The 19,929-nt window shown below is 39.1% G+C and overlaps 1 pseudogene; it reads right to left on the minus strand.

Moving 5' to 3' along the window:
• Positions 1–15,728: 15,728 nt before the first annotated feature.
• LOC145037130 (LRR receptor-like serine/threonine-protein kinase RPK2 pseudogene) lies at positions 15,729–19,646 on the minus strand (annotated as a pseudogene).
• Positions 19,647–19,929: the final 283 nt, after the last annotated feature.

The following is a 19,929-nucleotide window of genomic DNA, read 5'->3' on the forward strand; positions in this document are numbered from 1 at the left end:
AGAGGTCTACTAGGGTGTAGCCTGTATTCAGTGAGACATAGAGTGCTTGTGAACTGGTACCCTAGGAAGGGGACTTGCGGTGAAAACTGATGTGGTGTGGAAGGTAGTATAGGGCCCGTACTACTGGAGACATCGGATCAGTAAGCAGTCCAAGTAAGAGTCCTAAAGGTACCAAGAAACGAGTAAGAGTGAGTGATTGAGTGAGGGTGATCTCGATCAAGTCTCTGGTTATTTTATTTTGTGTTTCAGAGACATCATGGTGGTTACGTGCCACAACGACGGAGGCAGTGGTACCAGGGGTACCAGTGATGAGGAGATTCATAGGATGATTCATGAGGAGGTGGCTGCAGCCATTTGAGCTGAGATACTAGAGATGTTTGGGTCTATCAAGAGCACACTGATTGAGACATTTGATGAGCGATATGTTGCTCTTACTGAGGTTGATGTTGCTGCAGCCACCGTAGTCGTTGCCGATGCTAGGCCACAGGGGGGTGACTCGTTGTTGTATCAAGAGTTCAGCAACACAAAGCTACCAGAGTTTGACGAGGCGCAAGACCCGATTGCTGTTATGTGGTGGATCTCTAACATTGAGGGGTTTTTATACACTTGTTCCTTCCCAGAACATATGAGAGTACGGTTCGCGCTGAACCATCTTCGCTTGGGAGCGAAAGATTGGTACAAGTTTGTGACAACTGACTTTACTACTGCAGAGCTTACAGTGGTGACATGGGAGAGGTTCACCTCAATGTTCCGAGACGAGTATGTTCCTCGGTGGAGAGGGAATGGTTGGCCCAGGAGTTCTTGTCCCTCCAGCAGGGGACTGAGTCTGTGACTATGATCACCCAGATGTTTCATGAGAGGGCGTTGTTTTGCCCTGAGCATGTGTCTACTGAGCAGGCACGTATGAGCAGATATCTGAGCATAATGAGAGAGACATTCGTGACTTCGTGGCGAACTCGACATACAGAACATTTTCCGAGCTCCAGGAAAATGCTCGGAAGAGGGAGATCGAGCTAGAGACTTAGGCCAGGGAGGAAGCAGAGTCTCAGAGGAGGGATAGGCGTCCGACACAATCTCAGCCGACGTCCAAGCAGGAAAAGCCCGTTAATTCAAGATTGGGGGTCAGAAGGGTCGCACATGTGGGGAAGTGCAGCAAGAGCCATGATGGGGTGTGCAGAATAGGTGTGTGTTACAAGCTCGCGAAGGAGGGGCATATCGCGAGGGATTTCCCTAAGGGATTTTTGTTTTGCTTCCATTGAAACCAGATTGGCCAAACGAAGGCCGAGTGCTCGTAGTTTCTTTGGGGATCTACGCCTTCTGCTGCTCGAGCTATAGTGAGTCAGCCAGTGAAGGCCGAGGCACCGAAGGCTCGCGGTAGAGCCTTCCAGTTGACAATGGAGGAGGTCCGCGCAGCACCCGACGTTATGGCTAGTATGTGATCTTTTGCTTATTCTTTTGTTTATATATGGTGCTTATTTGTGATGTGTTTAGGTACTTTTATTGTGTGTTCTGTACCAGCTTTGGTGTTGTTTGACTCGGTTGCGAGTCGATCCTTCGTATCGCTAGCATTTAGTCGTCACATCATCATCCGACGAGAGGCGTTGAGTCGACCTTTGAGAGTCTCCATAGCTGATGAGCATGTTGTTTTTGTGAGTGATGTGATCCGGGGATGTGTGCTTGAGATTTTTGGAGTCGAGTTTCCGATAGATTTGATACCTATTGCGATGGGTGATGTCTGTGTCATCGTGGGCATGGACTGGTTGAGTCGATTTAGAGTTATGATCGACTGTGAGCGGCAGCTGGTGACCATCCGAAACCCTAGTGGGGGAGTACTTACAGTATACGGCGAAGGTACCCGATCTGGGTTAGCATTTTTTTCGGCTGCTCGAGCGCGGTAGAGCTTGCAGCAGGGTTGCATACGTTTTCTGGCATATGTAGTGGATACGCGAGATGTTACGGAGAGACTGAGTTATGTCACTGAGGTTCCGATAATGAGTGATTTTTCGGATGTTTTTCCAGAGGAATTACCAGGTGTGCCTCCCAAGAGGTAGGTGGAGTTTCGTATTGATGCTTCCGGGGGCGGCACCTATCGCCAAGGCACTCTATCGCCTTGCGCTGCTAGCGATGCAGGAGTGATTCTCCCAGGTTCGGGAGCTATTAGGAAAGGGATTTATTTGACCAAGTAGCTCGTTGTAGGGAGCACCGATTCTTTTTGTCAAGAAAAAGGATGGTTCACACCGGATGTACATTGATTACCGAGAGTTGAACAAGCTGACGATCAAGAACCGTTATCCACTCCCAAGGATCAACGATTTATTCGATCAGTTGCAGGGTATATCTTGGTTTTCCAAGATCGATTTGAGGTCTGGTTATCAACAGATAAGGGTCTGTGAGGAGGATATTCAGAAGACAATATTTATAACTCGTTATGGGCATTACGAGTTTGTGGTGATGCCTGTCGGGATCACCAATGCACCGGCAGCGTTCATGGATCTCATAAACCAGTTATACAGGTCTATGTTGGATCGTTCGGTGATTGTGTTCATCAACAATATTTTGGTGTACTCGATGTCTAGAGAGCAGCATGAGGAGCATTTGAGAAAGGTCCTTGGAGTATTGAGATCGGGGAGGTTGTATGCCAAATTCTCCAAGTGTGATTTATGGTTAAGAGAGGTCCAGTTCTTGGTACACCTCGTTAATCTGAATGGGATTTTGGTCGACCCGGCCAAGATTGAGGCGGTTATGGGTTGGCAGGTACCGAGATCCCCCAACGAGATCAGAAGTTTTTCGGGGTTGGCCGGCTACTTTCGGAGGTTAATCAAAGATTTCTCCAAGATTGTTCTTCCTCTCACCAAGTTGACCCGGAAGAGCGTTGCTTTTGTTTGGGGTTCCGAGTAGCATACCTTGTTTGAGACTTGTCGCCATAGATTGTGCGAAGCTCTAGTGTTAGCTCTTCATGAGGGGATGGTGGACTTTATGGTTTACTGCGATGCATCTATATCGGGGTTAGGTGCAGTGCTTAGGAATCTATATCGGGGTTTGGTGCATTGAGGCAGCTGAAGCCTCATGTGAAGAGGTATCCCACCCATGATTTAGAGTTGGGGGCAGTGGTGTTCGCCCTCAAGATCCGGTGTTATTACTTATACGAGGTTCGGTGTACCATATACACGGACAACAGGAGCTTGAAGTATCTGATGGATCAGCCCAACCTATATATGCGCCAGGGAAGGTGGTTGGACGTGGTAAAAGATTACGATTGTGAGATTTTATATCACCTGGGAAAGGCTAACGTGGTAGCTGATTCCCTGATCCGCAAGGCGGAGAGTGCCTTGATTTGGGATATATGCATAAGGATGACAGTGATAACCCCGATATTGGATACCATTCGAGAGGCCCAGGTGGAGGCCATGAGACCAGAGAACTGCAAGAAGGAGCGGGTGATCGCCTAGGTATCCAAGTTTGTTACGGATAGTCGGGGACTTATGACCTTTCGAGGTCAGATTTGGGTGCATTATACGGGCGGAGCTCGTAGCACCCTGATGGAGGAGGCGCATAGGTCGAGATTTTTGATCCATCCTAGGGCCACTAAGATGTATTCAAATCTGAAGAGAGACTATAGGTGGCCCTGTATGAAGAGGGATGTCGCGTGGGTAGTAGAGAGGTGCTTGACATGCCGTCAGTTCATGGCAGAGCACCAACATCCACATGGTCCATTGCAGCCTTTGGAGATTCCCCAGTGGAAGTGGGAGCAGATCTCAATGGACTTTATCACCAAATTACCGAGAATGGCGCATGGAGTTGACACGATCTGGGTGATTGTAGATCGGTTGACGAAGAATGCTCACTTCCTTGCTATAAGTGAGAGCTCTTCTGCAGAAAAGATGGCCGAGATTATGTGAGAGAGGTGGTACCTCGGCATGGAGTGTCGGTCTTGATTGTGTTAGATCAAGATGTGCATTTTACTTCCATGTTTTGGAAGGAATTTCATGAGGAGTTGGGCACGCGATTGCATTTCAGCACCGCTTACCATTCACACACAGACGGACAGAGTGAGCGGACGATTTAGACGCTCGAGGACATGCTTCAAGCATGTGTTATGGATTTCGGTTGGAGTTGGACACATACCTACCCTTGGCTAAGTTTTCCTATAAAAATAGCCATCACTCGAGCATTTGTATGCCTCCCTTTAAGCTCCTTTATGGGAGGAGGTGTCGTACTCCTATATGTTGGGGAGAGGTGGGGCAGAGATGTTGGATATAGTGTCTAAGTCCATAACTTTATTTGGTATGAACTTGACCCGACCCGGCATGGTCCATTTGGGTTGCATGGCATTGCAATACTTGGATAGACTAAATGAGAGAATAAGGCACTTATGATTATTAATATATTATAAGTTCTAATATATTAATAATAGTATTATTTAATTAGTATTTGATCAAGTATTAATCTAGAATTAATTTGGTGATCAAAGTGAGACTAATTAAATATATAGGGTTGATTATGACAATCATCAATTCTTTTATGGTGGATTAATGATCCATGGTTTATGGGTTTGGTTATAACCATATGGAGCTCCATGGATAGTCCATGGGAGTTACAAACCCATGGGTCATGAGAAATGAAGAGTCATGACAATTAGGGTTTACATTTGTAACTCCTAATTATGACACACTATAAAAGAAACCCTATAGCATGCAAAATTGGCACTAGAGTATTCTTGTGAGGGCATAGCCGATTTTGGAGTGTAGAAATATTCTCTCTAGTTATTCCAAGGTTGTAGTGTTGTGTGAAGCATTTGAGGCACAACATTTGGGGTGCTAGGATCACAAAGTCTTGAAGGAATCCAAGTGACAACAAGGTATGTATTTCTACTAGTTCTTTATGTTTTATGTAATCCCATGCCATGCTAGTTAGGAAATAACCTTGTAAAGGAAATTTGCATGTATATAGAGAAAACATAGATTCAAGGTTATTAGGGTTGCATGTACACTTAGGAAGTGTTAGAATGCTCAAAACCCAACAAGAGAGTCATGGGCGGCACTGAGATAGTGCTGAAGATGACCAAGCAGATTTAGAAAGTTAGACATAGGTTGCAAACGGCTCAGAGTCATCAGAAGAGTTACACGGACAGACGACGATCCGAGCTTGAGTTCTAGGTCAGAGATTTTGTGCTTCTGAAAGTTTCCCCATAGAAAGGAGTAATCCAGTTTAGGAAGTGGGGAAAGTTGGCGCCTCGATATATTGGACCTTTCAAGGTGATCGCAATGGTAGGCAAGGTAGCTTATCAGCTGGAGCTACCTGAGGAGTTGAGCCAGATACATAGCACCTTCCACATGTCCCAGTTGCGGAAGTGTGTGGCTGATGAGACGGCAGTAGTACCATTAGAGGACATTTAGGTGGATGCGAGCTTGAGTTACATCGAAAGGCCGATTGCGATCATAGATCGGAAGGTGAAGTTTTTTAGTAACAAGGAAGTGCCCTTGGTTCAGGTCCAATGGCAACATCGAAAGGGATCTGATTTGACTTGGGAGCCAGAGTCAGAGATGTGGGACCAGTACCCTGAGCTATTTATAGAGCAGGACTTCGGGGGCGAAGTCTGATTCTAGTGGGGGAGAATTGTAACATCTGGTTTTCCAGGTATATTATTCTTAATATTTAATTTAAGAATTTTGGAGGGACTCGACGAGTTGGTGCCTTAACTCGTCGAGTGGGGTCGCGACTTGGTGACGTGTTAAATGAAGCGACTCTACGAGTCGGGTATCTGACTCGCCGAGTCAATGCTGCTGAGGAAAACCCTAATTGCCCGGGTTTGTGACCTATTTAAAGGATCTTATGGCCTTCATTTGCAGCCTTACTTCCGCTGGAGAGACCCCAAATCGATACAGAGAGCTTAGAGAGATAAAGGGAGCTAATTGCTTCATTTTAGTGCATTCTTGCAAGGAAGAAGGAGAAGGTTCAAGCTTGACTAACTAGAGAGGGCTCAGATCTCCCATTATTTCAGTCAAGGCTGCTCTTGGAGGTATGAATCCATACCTATTTTCATATAATTAGTAGATCTCATGAATTTAGGGCTTTTTACCCTCTTTTAAGTTGAGATATGAAGCATGTGAAGTCCTTTTGAGGCTTAGACATCAGATCTAGACCTTGAGAGGTCCAGAGAGTCCCAAGAACCCATCTTTATGCAGTTACATAAGAATATTGAACCAAAGACACCATTTTGAGGGTTATTTTGTCAATTAGAGCTAGATGAGTGATGCATGGACATAAAGGTTGAACCTTTATGTGATTAATGAGCTTTGAGTGCATAGATCTGAAGTTTGGGAAAGTATCTTGCACTAAAATGGTTGAATGCAAAAGAGTCTGAGTAGACTCGGCGAGTAGACTAAGGTTTTATCCAGATGAACTGAGTCAGATGTGACCCGACGAGTTAGGGGTTAGCTCGTCAAGTGGGAGCTTACTGGGGTTGCCATGAATCGACTGGACTCGACGAGTCGCCCAAGTGCACTCGACGAGTCTGGTCAAAAGTTGGACTGTTGATTGGAGTTGACTTTTGTTAACCTTAGAGTTTGGTCAAGATGAGTGTAAGAGGTCAGGAAGGGTAGAATGTTCTTTTACCCTTCTAAGAGAGAGCATACGAAGGGAATAATCTAGCCTTTGAAAGCCATTGTTAACTAGAGGTAATTTATGTATCTGATTAGGCGGAGGCTAGATCAGTGTTTTGAGTACGAGATCATCCGAGTTTACCCGGGGTGAGTCTTCTCACTATACATTACCTAAGGTGGTATCTATGTGTGGACCGAAAGGTCATACTTATTTTCTTGAGATTATGTGTATTGTGATTTATGTATGCTATGTACTATTCTGACTGGACGGAGGGTCCAACGATTTACGAGGCCAGAGGGTCCTCAACCAGACCGTACCGGAGGGTCCAATGAGATAGATCGGGCTAGAGTGTCCAACGAGCTATGGGACTACAAGGTCTCGCTGAGACACAATGACCAGAGGGTCATATAGAGTATAGCCTCGAGTGGCGAGTTGTTGTATGTGGTATTTTGGGGAACTCACTAAGCATTCGTGCTTACCGTGTTATGTGTTATGTGTTTCAGGTACCCCAGAGGATCGCGGGAAGGCACCGGCATGATTGTACATACACTCTTGATTTGGAGCTATGTTTGCAGATCCTGGATTTGACTTGTTGTTTTGAAAACTTTGTTGATGGATATTTGGATTTTGTTAATGAGACATGTGTTTTATGTTTGTTAAGAAAAATTTGGTCTGAAATTTTTGGTTGTTACAAATATGATAGGATGGATCTTTGAGAAAGAGGTTATCTATGATTTTTTAATATATTATAAGTATAAAACATTAATTGAGAAATCATATTATTTAATTAGTATTGATCAAGAATTAATTTGAATTAATTTAGTGATCAAAAGAGATTAATTAAATTAACGGGGACTGATTATGTAAATCAGTGATACATATGGTTTGGGCTATTGATCCATGATGGAATAAGCTTATGTGAAAGTCCATAAAGTATTAGTCCATATGAATTATGGATCATAAGCCTAAGGGTAAGAATTAGGGTTTGCTAATGACTCTTGGAATTCTACACTATATATGTATTCCTATAAAGCTAAAATCATGCACTGTGTGTTCCTAGAAGCCCTAGATGATTTTTGTGTCTCCAAACCTCTCTCTCAAGTTCCTCCACTTGTTCTTGGTTTGTTGTAATACATTTGAGGCATCACACTTGAGGTGCTAGGCTCTTGAAAGACCAATATTACAAGCTACAATTAAGAGGTATTCTTCTAACTTACTTTTATGATTAATACGTCAAATTGTATGCTAGTTGTCGGCTTCATGATTTGGAAATTTTTGTTACATGTATAACTGGAGACAACTTAGATCCAAAAGCTATTAGGGTTGTATGTGCACCATAGGAGTGTTATAGTACCTAAAATCCAACATAGACTCCACTAGTACTAGAAATTTTATACTTTTTACTCTACCAGTTTCAAGTACATTTACCCTTAAGTATATAGAGATTATACTATCAACTCTACTGACTAGCTCTCTATCCTAACATACATGGACATATATTATAGTACATAGTATAGTGAGATAACTCACCTGCAAAATTACTCGGATGATTGACAGTTATCTGGGTGATCATACTGGCGATTGAACTGGCAGATAATGCGTCTAACAAATATTAACCTATAATACTATAACTTATTAATACCTATGACAATCTAGTAATGAAACTAGATATTTCAGTAATCCCAATGAATACCGAGAGTTCTATCAAATAAGGATCAGTCAGGCAGGAAAGTTGGGAGCCAAGACCATTTTGGAAAATAGCCTTTCTGAAATCCAACAACCAAGCGAATGTGATCATTCTAGACACATCTCCTATAAGTAGATCAATCAGTCTTGTAACTGGAATTACTGATAAATCTTATTTATACATTCATAACCACAACTATGAATATAAATATAAGTTATACTTAAGGCATAGCAAGTGTAGCCTAACTTAGAGAGAGTTTCTAACAGAAATTGGGAAACCACACGGGTAGAATCTTGGCCTGAAACTTCTATCTCTCAGGTGCTCTAGGGCCTTATTACGAATACTTCAAGGTGCCAAAAAGTCAGAAATCTAGAGGGAAAAAGGTTCTCTAGAGAGAGAAACATGAGTGTGATGGTGTGTGGAATGATGGAGACTTATGGCATTATTTATAGCTAATTTTTTCTAGGTGCACGCCGCACGCTCCTACAATGTCGCTCCTCCTAGCTCGTGCCACATGTCGCAATTCTGGTGGTCCGTGTCCCACCTTCTAGAGGTGGTGCACGCTACGAGATTTAATTATTTTCTAAAAATCGTATCTTCCTCATTCGAGATTTGTTTCCGACGATCTGTATATCCACACGTATCTATCGACAAGATCCAGAACTTTCATTTAGACTCATTCGACTAATTTCAACTTTATTTTTGAAGTTACATTTTTAACAGACTTAGATTGTTAAAGTTCGTATAAAAATTGTAACTCTTTCATACGACATCCATTCTTCACTATCTTTATATCGACGAAATTGTATGTACGACATCTTCAACTCTTGTTTAGATTATATCGAATAACAATCAACCAATTTCTATTTCGTTTCTATGTCGCATATTATTGCACTAAAACTTCTAAAATTCATAACTTCTTCATATGAAATCAGATTTAGGCGTTCTTTACATGCATGCTCTCGTTTTTACGATTACTATGCCTTCCGTCAAGACTATTTATCCTAAATAGTCATCTATCAAAAACGTCTATTTACGTAAATGGTCGTTTATACTGTAAGAAGAAAATAGGGTGTTACATCTACCGTTTTCCATTTTTTTAATAACAAAAATCAACATCAATTCAAATTTTGAAAATAAAAGATCTTATCCTAGTAACATTTTCTAACTATATTGTATCTATCTTTTAAAAATCCTATTAAATCTATCAAATTTTAATGTATCACAAGAAATCAGGGATACATTCTCTTAATTACCTTCTTTATAATTATTATTATTTTTCTATATAATAATTTTTAACATACCCACATGGTTTCCACATGGTATAACCTAGTTGTATTAATAGGAAAAGATTAAAATTTATAGATATATTCATTAAGATTAAATGAAACAAGAATATGGTAATAAATATATAAATAATAAATAACAGTATTCTTGCATTTAGCATTTTTGTAACAAAAAACGAAGGGTAAATTCCACAAAAGTCACTAAGCTTACATGTGTTAGGTCATAAATTGTGGTTTATACTTTTCTTTTCTTAAGCTATTAGAGTTGTTGGTCTAGGATAGAAAACACCATGTTTTAGTGTTGATTGGACCGAAATCGCATGTGATTTCGGTTACACCTTATATTGTTTTGTTTGAGTTTTGGGCTTGGGCTTTGTTATTAAATCTAGGTATAAATAGTGTCATTTATTCCTTGTAAAGGGAGTTGGACGTTAAAGGGGATGCCATATTGCTTGGGACGTGAGTTAGAGTGAAACAGAGAGAAAACAGTGTGTAATCGGAATCTTATGTACTGGACGATTGATCAATACATCGGGTGCATTGAAGATTAATTATCTTGTTCTTATTCATCTTATATATTGCATTATTCACTTTGATTGGGATTCCACACCATCAAAGTGAATCCAATTGATTTGTAGGAGAATTCGGGACTTACAAGTAGTATCAGAGCTTGGATCGGTATTAATCGGGTCATTGCAAACATTTTTTTTTTCTTTTTGCAGTTTCTAGGTGTTGTTTTATATTTTATAAATTTTTAGCCATTGTTCTTCGTGTTCTTCATGTTTTTGGAGTTTAGATCGAGTTTGGCATTAAAATGTGAAAATCCCGTGTTTTTGGCAAGTTTTGGGAATTTTAGGTTAAGATTTGCGAGATCTAAGCGGAAACCCCTGGTCTCGGTCAAACCCTAGGCAGCCAGCTTCGGTCTTCGATCAGCAGCAGCAGTTCTCGGTTAGCAGCGAGTTTCTCGGTCAAGCAGCGAGGTTCTCGGTCCAGCAGTACTCGGTCTCGCATGTTCTACTTCTTTGGCTTCGGATTTAGATATATCATCCTGGCAATTTCGGCTATAATTTTGGAATTTCCATAATTTGGCTTATTTTTGGTCAAATTGTCATATTTTCGATCCAATAATTTCGTTTTTGGTCCTTAGGCCTCATATTTGATCAAAAAGACCCGTATTTGGTCAAATACCCTTTTTTTGTCAAGAAATTTTCGTTTTTGGTTTAGAAACTTTTGTTTTCCGTCAAGGTTATTCTTTTTAGACAAAGAATTTTGACTTTCACCTTTGACTCTCAAAGTTGACTTTTGACTTTCATGTTTGACCTTTGACCTTTAACTTTGACTTTCTCGTTTAACTTTCAAGTTTTCAAGTTTGATTTTTAGTTTTGAATTTAAATTTTAACTTTTAAGTTTGACCTTTTAAGTTTGACTTTCGAGGTTTCAAGTCAAAGGGCAATTTTATTTATTTCATAATTAGTTCTATTTTTGGGTAAATTATTCTTTTTGGTGAATAATGAGTTCTTCAATCACGAAGGTTAATGAAACTTCATGTTCTCAGTCCTGTGAAGCTACAATTAAACTTTATGGTGATCAACTTGATTTATTAATTAAGGAAATTGAGGACCTTAAATATGAAGGATACACTCTCAGGAAAGCTCACAAACCCTCAAAACTACAATTAGAGGCCCAAACCAAAGACATAAAAAAAGAATTAAGGAAGAATATAGTATTATATGTGAACAATATAACTATGGTCAAGTAAAGATTGCCAATCTAACTGCCAAACTTGATGCATTAAAAGCTAAATATAAAGATGTTAAATTTAACTTTAATAAATATGATGTGTCAAGTGAGGTAGTAGTGTCCATGATATAAAAACAATTAAAATTTAAAGATAATCAGAATAAGGGTCTAGGGTATCATAGTGTTCCACCTCCGCTCAACGATAACTATAACCCACCCCTTCGAGCCAATGAGGTAAAGACATCTGCTTAGTTTGGCCCACCCCTTGTATTAGCTTCAATTAAGACTGAACAAACTAGCCCAAATGAGAATATTGAGGTGAATGATACTAATGTTTCTACCTCATGTGCATAGCAGGTCACTGTGCAAGATGGGCATGAGTAGAACACAAATAAATCTTGTTCTGCTAAAAATGATTCAAAAACTTGTGATGATGTGAGCAATTCTAATTGTTCTATTTCATGTGCAGATAAAGAAGTAGTGCAAGATGAGAATAAGCAGAACAAAATTAATTCTTAGTCTGCTAAAGTGTTTCAAAAGCTTGTGAAGATGACACTCATGTTGTTGAAAAATCCCAACCACCAAAATCTATCAAGCAATTAAACCAATACTCTTGTTCTTGTAGAAGTTCTTTGAAACGAACTTCAGTTGGACAAAGACCAACTCACAATCTGATTTATATGAAAAGACAGACTTGCTTTAACTGTTGAACTCCTGATCACAATAACAAAAATTGCACACATTGTTCATATGTTCCTTACTACAGACAAGGGTGGCAAAACGTGCCAAGAGGGAGATCTCCAAAAGAAATCCTTCGAGGTCACAGTCGCGCAATGCTGACTGGAATGTGGGAAAGTCCAAGAATCAAACTCCTAAGGAAAAGAAGGGAATGTTGGAAAAGAAGCCATATTCAATAAATGGTTCAGTTAAACGAAGATCAATTAGTTCGGAGTCATCTCGGCGGTCGGTTTCAAGTTCTAAAGCAAGTGATAAGGCATACATCTGATCAAACAGGAAATAGGTTAAACTCAACTACAGCTGGGTACCAAAGGTTCATACTCCCAAATCATCTAATGATTTTAACATTTCTTCATCTTCGGTGTCTGATAAACAGGATATATCATGGGAGAGAGTACCTTGTGTAGATGATAATGATCAACCCAACTTGAAAATAGACTGGGTACCAAAGACCAACTAACCCACACTACGTGTCAGAACAGCTATGGGGGAATATCATCAGACTTCGGTATGTTGATAGTGGTTATTCCAGGCACATGATAGGAGGCATCTCTCAACTACACAACATTCATAATTTTAAGCGAGAGCATGTGTTCTTTGCGGGTTAGGAAGAAAGAAGTGGATCACAAATGGGGATTGTACTTAATGACGTGAAGAACTTTTGGATCTATTCCAGAATTGAAACACCACTAAGTCTAAATGTGTTGCTGCATCTGTGTGTCGTTCTCAGATCATCTGGATGCAAATTCAATTGTTGAATTACGGTTTGAGTTTTCTTCTCGATACTTCTAAGTTTTTCTTAAAATGATTCGTTTCAAAGACAAAATTTCCTTTTAATTTTGCGTTTTTATTTTTCTTTCTTCCCCATGCACAAATTTAGGAGGAGAATTAAAAAAAATTAAAAAATCAAAAATTACAAAAATACGCTTTTTTTTTTTTTTTTTTCTGTTTTCATAAAATTCAAAAATTACAAAAGTATGTTTATTTATGTTTCTTCTTGAGAAAAATCAAAAATCAAAAATTATCTTTATTGCTTTTGAGCGTATTTTAATTTTTATTTTTATTCTTAGTTGCTTTGTTTGTGTGCTAAGTTTAGTTTTATTTTGTTTTTATCTCAAAATTTCGTTTGTTTTGAAATGTGAATTCTTAAGAAGAAGAGTCTCAAAGAAATTGTATCGGAATATTCAGAGCAAGGAGAAGAGACTTTGAAAGGAATTTACGGAGGATTCAAATGTGAATGAAAGACTCATTCATATGTTCATGTTGAAGTTATGAAGAAATCGAAGACAAAAGCTGAATCCAAGAACAAAGTGAAGATTGATGAGAAAAGAAAGCTACAATCTAAGGAGGAGTTTGTTAGGTCATAAGAGAAGAAAGCTATAAACCAAGGGGGAGATTGTTAGGTCATAAATTATGGTTTATACTTTGTTTTTCTTAAGCTATTAGAGTTCTTGGTCTAGGATAGAAAGCACCATGTTTTAGTGTTGATTGGACCGAAATCGCATGTGATTTCGGTTAGGCCTTATATTGTTTTGTTTGAGTTTTGGGCTTGGGCTTGGTTATTAGTTCTAGGCATAAATAGTGTCAATTATGCCTTGTAAAGGGAGTTGGACATTCAAGGGGTTGCCATATTGCTTGGGACGTGAGTTAGAGTGAAACAGAGAGAAAACAGTGTGTAATCGGAATCTTATGTACCGGATAATTGATCAATACATCGTGTGCATTGAAGATTAATTATCTTGTTCTTATTCATCTTATATCTTGCATTATTCACTTTGATTTGTAGGAAAATTCGATTTTAACATTGTGTTATTTTTGTCACGAGACACAAGGTTTTCCATTTTGTTATAATTCTAACTAGTTGACCGGTCAGTCTGGTTGTTTATTGGCATGACGTAGTAACGTGTCAGTTTTGATAACATGACATGCTGAAATTGTATGCCGACGTGTCAAAATTAGAAAAAAAAACATTTATCACAAAAAAAAAAAAAACTAAATTTTCACTTTTTTCAATTTAGACACTTATTTTTCATTTCTTTTCAATTTTGACACTCAATTTTTTTTTTCTAGATGCAAGTTTAGGCTCTTTATAGTTGATTTTGGTCCATTTTAGGGATGTTCTTGGAGTTGAATAACTCCAAAGCTTGTTATGGCACTTTCTAGGCCTTTGGACTTCTAGCAAGTGAGAAAAAGGTTCTTGTTTGGATTCTCTTGGACCCATGTATAAAGTCTTAGCATTTAGAGAGGTTAATGAAATTAAGGTTCAAGATCTTGTCTTGTGGTGATGTCTTAATTAATAAAGTTTGAAAATTTATCCATTGAGTCAATGAAATAACCAAATCTGAAGTCATGTGTCTTGATTTGAAAGAATTAAACTCTTAATGAAGAAATGACATCCTGACTGAAACCACGACATAGCCAAGGCATTACCACAACATGGTGGCGCACTGCAATTCTATTGTTTTATCCGGACTTGACTACGGCATAGCCAAAAGCTTGGTGTGTACAGATCACCTCCCATACACAAAATGTTTGTTTATCTCACTAATATCTATGTGTGTGGCATTTAGGTCATCTACGATGGAGGTTAAATGAAATGAGTTGAATAGAGTGTCATGTAGGAAAAAAAACATGTAATTTCTATTAAATTCATAAAAAAACCTAGCATTTTGCATTAACAATTTCTATGATTTGTTCGATCTTCATTAAACTCTACAAGTTTTCTTTTTTCTATATTATATTCAATTTTATTCTATTAAATCATCAATGAACCTCCATTGTGGATGACATTGTTTATCAAAAGGAAACTTGAGATTAAGATCAAATCTCTTCCTTTCACCACTTTTTTAATATTTTCTTTTTGTTTTTCTACGAGATGGATCAAAAAATTCAAGTCTTTCCTGTCCCAAACCCATAACCTCTTACCCAAATCTGACCTAATTTTTCTATTTACAACTTTTACTTTGTTTTTAAAACTTTGTACAAGTTAGACCCATTTTTACAAGTTCGTTATACACCTTTTTTATAATATAAACCATTTTTCAAGCTTTTCTTATCCAACTTTTCTCTTTTTAAAAATTGGCCCAATTTCTATTTATCGACAAATTTGGTCCTAACTTTTCTATAAACTTTTGACAAGTTATTTTACGATTTTGTTTTATTTGTTTTTCTTAATTTATTTTTTAAAATATTTTATTTTGCAACATTGCTTTCGACAAATGTGTGATTTCTTTACCGATTTAATTTTTTACAACTTTTCGCATCTTCATTTTGATGTTCTTTTCTATTTTTTATAATTTTTTATATAGAACACAGGTCCCGCTGCGATATACAGGTCCCGCTGCGATATACGGAGGTGCAAACCCCAATTTTATAAAAATTTGCATTGTCATCTATCCATTCTAGATTGATGTTTTGTGTCTTGCATGACCATGTTTTTTTCCAAGTAATTTGTTCTTTAAAGTTTTTTATCCACAAATCTCGCAAAGTGTTCTCAAATCCATGCTTCGGATCCAACAAATCAAACATTCGAATTCGAAGTAAATCACACCCCATATACATGTATGCAATCTCAAGATTCCATGCAATATATGATTATGTACATATGAATTGCTTGAAGTTGAAAAAAAAAATGCAAAAGTAACTATTAGAAAAAATAAACACAACACCAAACATAACCATATTCAGCGCCGAAATCTCTCCGGCATAATTTAGAGATTGCAATATCTTATTCTGATACAAAATTTGACAAACGAACACTACAAGAAATTACATCTGTGCCATTGCAACAAATCCTCTTCTCTACCCAAATCATAATTTAAAAACCTGACTTTTAAAATTTTATACACAAAAATAAAAAACGAGACACATTACAAGTAATAAAATACATCCAACACGTTTGCAACAAATCTTCATCTGTGCAAACCACCCTATACAACAATTTACAAATCACTATTAATACTAAATGGCATCATGCCAATCAGTCCACATCCAACATGAGGAAGGTAAATCAGAATGTCCAATCTAATACCCAAACTTTGTCTACTATATATCTTCCCCTCATGTGGGGACCACTATCAGTACTATTGTGAACTAATCACAATAGTACTATCAAATTCCCACATATTTGACATTAAAACAAACATGTGGGGACTACTAACACGACGGCGGTTGAAGTTGTTTCAACCGCCGTACCACTTGTTTCATGGTGGGTCTTCTAGACAGCGACTCCACCGTGCAAACAACTGCAAGATGCAGAACCTCTACCAAATCATCATGCGGCCCCGAATCCCATAACCCCGCGGTAAAAAACTCCTTCGCGTGTCCTTGCCCTAGCAACATACATGCCCACCCGACAATATTAAACCCGTTACCATAACATGAAAACGAAGGATCCAACGCTTTTTTATCAGACAAAAGCTCCAAAAGCACCACACCGTAGCTATACACATCCGCTTTATCCGATACCCGACACGTCATTGCGTATTCCGGTGCCACGTAACCGAAAGTTCCGGCGACTCCGGTGGTGGCGTGAGTCTCCGACGTCCCCAAAAGCCGAGCCAAACCAAAATCCGATAAATACGCATTGAAATCATCATCTAACAAAATGTTACTCGGTTTCACATCACGATGAAGGACTCTAGGGACACATTGGTCATGGAGGTAGTGTAGGGCCCGCGCTACATCCAACGCGATTTTGTGTAGGACCCGCCAGTCAACCGCTCGTGTTGACCGTTCTTGGATGAATCTTTCCAAATTGCCACCTGGCAAGTAGTTGTAGATAAGGAACATTTCGGTTTCACTCGCGTGGTATCCGATTAGGGTTACAAGATTCGGGTGGCGGAGCCGCCCTAATGTTTTGATTTCCGCCTCGAATTGTTGTACTCCCTGAAACCGCCCTACCGCCAGCTGTTTCACCGCCACCGGAAACCCGGGGGCGATTTCGGCTTTAAACGTGGCCCCGAACCCACCGTTTCCGATACAGTTGCTGACATTGAAGTTTCCGGTGGCTTGAATGACACTCTCGAAAGTCAATGGGACACCAAGATCCGTAAAAAGGGTGACTTCTTTACGGGTCGACCCGTGGGTTATGGATTTGGGTCGCCATTTGGTGTAAAAGAAGAGAACCATGAGAGCTAAAAGGACGGAAAAAATGGCGGAAGCTGATGTGATTAAGGCGATCTCGATGGAACTGAAGTTTTGGTTGTTGGATTTTGTGGATGGAGTTGGTGAATTGGAGTAATTTACGAAATCGCCACTGGTGGATCTTCCGGGTTCCGGTGGTGGTTGTTGTTCTGTGCTTGTGCTTGACATTAAGTTTTCCGGCAAAGGGCCGGAGATATTGTTGCCGGAGATGTTGAATTTGATCATCTTTGTGAAACCCACCGGAATCTCGCCGGAAAGTTTGTTGTTGTTGAGAAGAAGAATAGTTAGATTTCTCAGATTTACAAGATCTTCTGGAATCTTTCCAGATAAGGAATTTGAGGAAAGTTCTAGAACTTGTAAAGAATTTAAACTTCCCAAACTTTGAGGAATCGAACCGGAAAGATTGTTGTTTGATAATGAGAGATTCCTGAGAACCTTAATTTCTCCAAAATTATCAGGGATTACTCCATGTAACATGTTGTAGCTCAAATTGAGTGAAATTAAAGAATCTAATTCACTGAAAGAAGAAGGAATGATCCCAGATAAACGGTTCCCGGAGACATCGAAAACCCGCAAAGATCTGCAATTCCGGCCAATATTCGCCGGAATCTCGCTGGAAAACCTGTTCGAGCTGAGATTCACAACAATTTCTTTGAAATCGGGACATTTATCGAACAAAACTCCGGTGAGGTTGTTCTCTCCGGCGAGAAACGAATAAACCGAGTTTTTTTCCGGTTTTGATGTAACCGGAATCGAAATTAACGATCCTGTGAAATTATTCCTGCTGAAATTATGAATTATTGCACGATTTCCACCATCGTTTGGAGCTTGAGATGTGAAGAATTGTATGTATGTTGATGATGGGTCGAGGGGTTCACAGACGGTGTGGCGAAAAGACGGAATTGCCCCTGAGAGACGATTGTTGCTGACATCGAAAAGAGTCATACAAGGAACCGGGAGTTTATTGCTAAGTTGTCCTGTTAACTTGTTTGAACTCAAATCAAGAAAATGTAACTTTTTACAGAGATTAAGCCCGTTTGAGATTTCACCTGTGAAGAAATTTTGACCCAAATTTACCATTTGTAAGGTTGTACAAGCACCCCAATTGGTCGGAAATTTGCCTTCTAAAGTTGTTCTTGGTGCCCATAGGAGCTTTAGCTTGGGTAAAATAGTAATTTCGGAAGGTAGTGGACCCTGAAAGTAATTATACTCTTCTTCGGATTGAGCGGAATTAGGGATGGGAGTGAAGAGGTTTGAGAGCACGAGAATCGAGAGGTTTTTGCAATTCCCGAGTTGTGATGGAATTGGGCCGCTAAGACTATTTCTTGAAACATCGAATATTTGTAGGGATTTAAACTGACCAAATTCGATTGGGATTTCTTCTTGAAGCATATTTGAATACAACAGAACTGATCGCAATTTGGTGCAATTTGATAAACTTGAAGGAATTGCTCCAAGTAAGAAGTTTGCTGCGAGTTCTAGATGCTCAAGATTACCACAATTATACCCGATTTCACTTGGGATTTTGCCTGAAAGCTGATTGAATGACAGGTATAAGCCCCTTAAATTGATAAACTCGTTGAAGAACATTGGAATTGAACCATTTAGATGATTTCCTGCAAGATTTAAGACCTGGAGATTCTTCAAATTGGATAACGAATTGGGTATTTTTCCAGATATCTGATTAAACCCGAGGTTAAGAACCCTAAGGTTTTCCAAATCTCTGAAATTGGAGTTTAAATTCCAACTGAGCATGTTCCCTTCGAGATCAATCACTTCCAGCTTCTTCATACCCCAAATTTCATCAGGAATTTCACCACTTAAATCATTGAACGGGAGCGATAAGATTCGAAGTTCTGAAAGCTGTGAGATAGCATTTGACAACTTACCCATCAATTTCGCATTACGATCCACACAGATTTTCCTGATTCCAAATCCATACAGTTGAAATTGATCATATTCAGTACAAGTGAAAGAGCCTGAATTACCTCCACCGGTGATATTAAGAGCTACAACCCGATAATCCGACCCGCATGAGACTCCGACCCACGAACAGATATCCGAATTGCTTTCTCTCCAGCTTGCCAGCACTCCCGACGGGTCGGAAACGGAGCTCTTGAACTCCAGCAGTGCCGATTTGTCCAAATCGTTACCAAAAACGGCGTAGGAACTGAAAGAAGTGATGAAGACACAGAGAAGTGACACGAGCTTTAAGGGTATTGGATGACGACCCATTGGTGGAACCCTAACAAGGGTTCTATGAAATTAAATCTTGTAGAAGGGGTTGATTTGGATTTAGAGATCTGTGTTTTTGTATCAAGTGTTAAGAGGGTTTTATTCAAACCCTAATTCTGTGTTTTGCGAAAGAGAGCAAGACCAAGTTTTCGCCTTTCGATTCATTTTCCTTCTCTGTTCTTTGGGTTTTTTGGAAAAAAGTCAAAAGGTTTGCAAAATCTGTAATTTTAGATTTGGACCTTTATCTTTGGTTTTCATTGCTTATACACACCCAAAACTTTCAAAAATAAATCTCATCCGAATTAATGCGAACAAATAAATAATGGGATAATCATAAAAATAACATTTGATTATAATTTTATTTCGGATTACAAATGTTAATACATATGTTGTCTAAATCAACTTTATTATAATAATATATGTAATCCAATATAAAACTGTCTGGTTAAAAACTTAAAAGTATAAAAAAAAAAAAAAAAATTATAAAATACATGT

The sequence above is a fragment of the Lactuca saligna genome, chromosome 3, assembly GCF_052625555.1.
Source record: "Lactuca saligna cultivar CGN05327 chromosome 3, ASM5262555v1, whole genome shotgun sequence".
Lineage (NCBI taxonomy): Eukaryota > Viridiplantae > Streptophyta > Magnoliopsida > Asterales > Asteraceae > Lactuca > Lactuca saligna.